This window comes from Meles meles, chromosome 8 (assembly GCF_922984935.1).
Source record: "Meles meles chromosome 8, mMelMel3.1 paternal haplotype, whole genome shotgun sequence".
Classification (NCBI taxonomy): Eukaryota; Metazoa; Chordata; class Mammalia; order Carnivora; family Mustelidae; genus Meles; species Meles meles.
In genome coordinates, this window is record NC_060073.1 from 15,520,244 (window position 1) to 15,526,446 (window position 6,203).

A 6,203-nucleotide genomic window follows, 5' to 3' on the forward strand; every position below is an offset into this window, starting at 1 on the left:
TTATTGTAAAGAATAGTAATCTTTGTTTATGAGGTAGAAACAACATTGATATTTCAGATATACCTAATTACTAAAACAAATTGATTTATAGACGACTTTTATCAAAGTAGACTGTGAATAATAAAAATGTGGAAATCACTTGACCAATTCAAATCCTGATTCTACACAGAAGAGACATAGCAAGAGAATTTAAGTAATTTCTCAAGACTGAAAAGTAACACACTATGAATATTAAAAGACAGAAATTCTGTTTCTTCCACAATCTGGGGCTGTCATTCATGGGAAAGCACTGAGAGGGCTGTCATGAAGGACAGTATGGAAAAACTCTTTTGAGTCCTCTGAGCAGAAAAGAATACCTATATTCTAGGATTTGCTGATTCCAAAACATTTGAAATAAATTGCCCTCAGTTTTACAAAAATGCAAATTCCTCATCAGGATTCTTGCTTGTTTTCTAGATCATCTTTGGAATTTCACCTCTAGTAGCACAAAACTTAGCTTGTATTCTGAGGAAAGTTATCCTATGATCAGTGCTGTTAGGAGAGGTAAAGGGAAGAGGGAGAAGTCAGTTGAGGAGATTTACTGTCATAAAACAATAAAGTGATACTGAGGACCCCTTTCATGGAAGAACTAAAGGCACAATTGGTAAATAAAGAACTTGAGGTATCCACTGAACAAGGGGTTGAAACAGGCAACACAGAAAGGTGTAGAAACGCTGAGGCATTTCAAATCAACTGACCAGTGTGTTCCTTGAGCAAATGGATTCATCTCTTTGCATTTCCTCCTTCTCATTTCACAACTAAGATATCAATCCTAAATTCCGAATTTTAGTGAGGAATACGTGAGCTAATATGAATTACCCAGTTACATGTGTAGTTCAAAACTGTCATTTTTCTTTTACAGTCTTTCTTCTATGAGTGACTACTTTAGGACCACATATTGTCATGCACACACGCACAGAATCAAGGGAAAAGTAAAGAAAATAAAAAAGAGCATTCATAATATGGGTTTACCAAGTATGATCATAATAAACTCCAATTTAAACAATCTGTTACTGAAATTCTGTTAATATTATAATCCATGGGTTATCTTAACTTGTTTCTTAACTCTAATCACTATTCCAATTTTTTCTCTACAAAAAGGTGCAAATGCTTACTTTTTGATATTATTGAATAAAATTATGTATTTGGATTTTGCTGTTTATGATTGAATAGGACCCGTCATATTTAGATAAAAGTATCTACAACACATTCAAACTTTCCCTTAGTGTAACAGAATGTAGTGGCTATAAACTTACCATGGTTGACTCAGATGAAACTACTCTATGTTAGGAAGACAGACGTTTTGAAATTTAAGAAATTTTGTTATAGTACAGATTCAAGCATAAACTTGTCCATTTCTTAATCAGAATATGGAAGACAGCCTTTATTCAAGAGTTAGGGAAGGGATGCCTGGGTGGCTCAGTTGGTTAAGCGGCTGCCTTCAGCTCAGTTCATGATCCCAGCATCCTGGGATCGAGTCTCACATCGGGCTCCTTGCTCAGCAGGGAGCCTGCTTCTCCCTCTGCCTCTGCTGCCACTCTGCCTGCCTATGCTCTCTCTCTCTCTCTCTCTCTCTCTAGCAAATAAATAAATAAAATCTTTAAAAAAAAAGAGTTAGGGAAACAATGAAATTCATTGCCTAATTGAAGATCTGTTTTCTAACTCTACTCTTCTGCTCCACAAAAGGCAGAATTTTGCTTTTAGCTAATATGCCATGAAAACTCAAGTGTGCCGAAACATTTTTATAGTAATCAAATTGTCATATGCTTCAAGAGAGGCTATATACTTTAGAATGAAATCGTATAGAAGTAAAATAAAGAGCACGTAATTATTCTAACACATGTATGGTGGGAACCTTCACAAACCAAGGTGACAAAGGTAATTGATTAACCATAAGATCCGAGTGGCTGTCTGGTCACATTTGGGGCTGCATCAGGAAGAATTATGTCCTGAGATACTCACTCTGCCAGTTTACCCTAGTACCAAAACCTGGAATCTACTGCAGAGAGTTACAAATCTGGAATTCAAACACACCCACATGAATTCTCTGCACATATTTTGAAAATTTCAACAAATCTTGAACCTTCTACAATTTACAAGAGAAGTGTACTTCCAATATTCACTAAGACTCTTTGAAGCAAGAAGTAGATCTTCATACCTCAGGGAAGCAGCCTGGGAGTTTCAAAAGCTGATTTAGCTGCTTAATGATAGCTCGGGAAGAAAACAAGCAAAATGGGTTATATATTTTCCTGCAAAACTAACACGAGTGTATAGGTCCTAGGAATTATCCCTTTATTTTATGCCTATTCCTGAAGACAATTCTATTCAGAGGAACAGAATACAACTTATATGACCATGTGAAAATTTATAGGTCTTTGGAATCTTTATGTAATTATATCCCCAAAGACATTTCTAGACAGATCTTGGCCCAAGAGTTGCAAAGCCATTGTCACATTAACGTGCTTGGCGCTCTTGGGTATAAACTTTCTACAGTTGCCTCTATGGGACAAAATTGGCCCCTTTTCCCTGAAGGCCTCAAAAGGCTATAGAGTGTGACTGCCCTGGGCTCCAGCTTTCTGAAGAATAGGATGGAACTTATAGCCTATAATAGCATCAGGTTAGTGCAGGAAAAGCTGAGATGAAGCAGGACAAGTAACCACGATGACTAGTTTCAGTTCTTTTTTAGGAAATTATCGAGATCTTTGGTGAGCAGGGCAGGTAGATAAATGAAATCAATGATTTGTGATATTTTATTGGTTTGATGTTAGCATTGATAAATGAGCAGATGGAAAACAGTAGACCAAAATATATATATATAGATATAATAAGCTCTTCTCCATAATTTGGGATGGAGGAAATGCAAAAATAATGTGGAAAAATCAGACTAAGGAGCCAAGTACAGCATATCCTTTAATGTGTTTCCCATCTGGTTCTTTCTCTGCTCACTGGCTAGTCACAGGTGGTTTAGACTCAGCCTCATCTGCCTGCACCAAAACCAGTCCAATCTCTCTATTCCACATGCCAGCCCATGTGTGTGACGTTTTTGCATGCATGAAGGGTCATGATATCAAGTTTTATAATACTTACTCTGTTTCAGATCAATCTACTCAATCAAAGGATAACAAAAATCCTCTGAGAGACTGTTGATTGGATTAAGCTCATTATATTACTTACTGTTCATAATACTGCATATTTTGACACACATATTATTAGCTTTACTATGTAGATAAAAACACAGAAGGTTCTAAAGTTTGAAAAACTAGCTCAAATAGCCAGTAAACAATGGGAGTAAGGAAATGCTTTATTCTGGTTTCCTGCTTCCTTTGGGGCTTTAAATGTTTAATAACCCTGAGGAAATGTTATGTCTTGAAATTATGCTAAACTCACATTACAAAGTAGGAGAACTAAAATTGTCTGTACTCAGTGTCAAATGATTACCTATACAAAAGTTCTATTGTAATAGTGTTATATACACTTGCCTCCAAAGTAGTAATAAAACAATTATAATTATTATAGTTATGTAAAAAAGAGATCACTAGTTCAGTGTTGTAAATTATAATAATATAGAGCATGGGTAAGAACTTCAAGGAAAATCATTAACTATTACAACCTGAAGGAATCTTGGTTCTGCCCTTAATTAGTGTCTTGATCTTGGCAGGATCTTTAACTTCTCTTTCTATTGCATAATGTATAAAATAAGTATGAAAACAATAGCAGGAATTACCTTACAGTTTTGTGGTGGGAATTAAATCAGCAAATGTCTGCAAACACATTCAGAGCCACTAAATATTCAATTTAATAAATATAGTTATTGTTATTATTACCATTAACCTCTGACACTGTTTTCTCATCTCACAATGGATGGAATAATAGCAACCACAAAGGATGTTAACACAAAGTATTTAATGGGATCCTGTGCACAGAGCACTTGCCACTATGCCATGAATATAACAATGAGTTATAAATACATACATATCCATATATATAAAATAGCATTATTGTATTTAGACAAATGCATTATGATTATTTATGGTCACTTTTGTTAATGTTCTTTTTTTTAAGATTTTATTTATTTATTTGACAGACAGAGTCACAAGTAGGCAGAAAGGCAGGCAGAGAGAGAGGAGGAAGCAGGCTCCCCACTGAGCAGAGAGCCCGATGCGGGGCTCGATCCCAGAACCCTGAGATCATGACCTGAGCTGAAGGCAGAGGCCCAACCCACTGAGCCACCCAGGAGCCCCTCATTAGTGTTCTTTACAGACCCACCACCAATGCCCTGTAAGTCTTCTGTTAAGTATTATAGTGAACAACCTAACTGGGGTTTCTTTTTCCAGCTTTTGTGCCCTGCCTGAACCTCACCCCACTTCATCCAAGACACAAGTAGACCCTGATTAATATTATATTCCTTATTCCTGCTTTCTCATATTCTTCTTTTCCATCGTAGTCTCAATTTCTGCCATCATTCCCCTATTACTAAGAAAAAAGGGAAAAATTCCTTAACCTTGCATTCATAGCTTTTACATCAGAAACTACCCTCCCTTTTCATACTCAGCTGCCATTATGTGTAGGATCCACTGCTTCATGTTAGGGTTAGTCACCTCAAATGATGATGTGTACACAGATGACCTCTTGCCTGTCTGTTTACAAAGTTCCCCTTGGCCACACTCAACAGAAACTTCATCAAGGAGATAATTTTAGTAATCAGCAAAACTTATTTTCTGTCTCAAAAAACGTCAGAAAATTCCACAACTCACTAAAATCTAGGTTTTTTTTATTTACTAGATTAAGAAGCTTAATAAATTCAATGTTACATTAAACAAATTTTTTTTCAGGTAATGCTTTTAATCATAAGATGACATAATGGAAAATAAGAACAATGTAACAGAGTTTGTTCTACTGCGGCTCACAGAGAATCCAAAGATGCAGAAAGTCATATTTGTTGTCTTTTTAGTCACCTATAACATCTGTGTGGTGGGAAATGTGCTCACTGTGGTCACTATCACTGCCAGCCCTTTATCAGGTCCCTCATGCACTTTTCCCTTGCCAATCTCTCTTTCATTGATGCCTGTTATTCTTCTGTTAATAACCCTAAACTGATGATAGATTCACTCCGTGAAAAGAAGACCACCGAATTCAATGCATGCATAACCCACGTCTTTGGGGAACATTTCATTGGAGGTGCTGATGTCATCCGACTTACTGTGATGGCCTATGATCGCTAGGTGACCATTTATAAGCCATTGCACTACACGACCATCATGAATCAGCAGGTTTGTGGCCTTCTTAAGGGAGTGGTGTGGGTGGGAGGCTTTCTTCATGCAACCATACAGATCCCCTTTATCATCCCTTTACCCTTCTGTGGCCCTAATGTCATAGATCACTTTATGTGTGATCTGATCCCTTTGCTCAAGCTTGCCTGCACTGATACCCACACGCTAGGGCTCTTTGTTGCTGCCAACAGTGGTTTCATCTGTCTGTTAAACTTTCTCCTCTTGATGGTCTCCTATGTGGTCATTCTGCGTTCCCTAAGGAACCACAGCTTGGAGGCAATGCACAGAGCCCTCTCCACCTGTGTCTCCCACATCACGGTGGTTGTCATGTTCTTTGTGCCCTTCATATTTGTGTACATGAGACCTGTAGCTACTTTATCTATCGATAAAGCACTTGCAGTGTTCTACACTATGATAACGCCAATATTAAACCCCTTAATCTATACTCTGAGAAATGACCAGATGAAAAATGCCATTAGGAAATTGTGTAGTAGAAAAGTTATTTCAAGTGAGAAATAAACATGCCTGACACTCAACATCAATGCAATGGAAACAAAGGTCAAAAGGACATTTTGGAAGGACTTAGCAAGGAATCTTACTATATAAAGAAAGTAGTAACCTGCTGTGAATGACAGATTCTGCACTGAGTGGAAAAGGAAAGTGTAGAAGAAAGAAAAAGCCTAGTCACAGACCATGCTAATATATATATATATATATATATATATATATATATATATATACACACAAGTTCACTATAATTTTACATAAGCCTTATACCTCAAGGGTGATGTAAAATGTTGCCTATAAAATTATGGTATTAAAGGACAATAGGATTACAAAAGTAAAGAGCCATTTAACCTCTGAGAGGTAACAAAGGCTCTTTGAAGTTTTCAA

General features: G+C 36.9%; 1 pseudogene; it reads left to right on the forward strand.

Moving 5' to 3' along the window:
- Nucleotides 1-4,899: 4,899 nt before the first annotated feature.
- LOC123948616 lies at nucleotides 4,900-5,828 on the forward strand (annotated as a pseudogene).
- The last annotated feature ends 375 nt before the right edge of the window (nucleotides 5,829-6,203 follow it).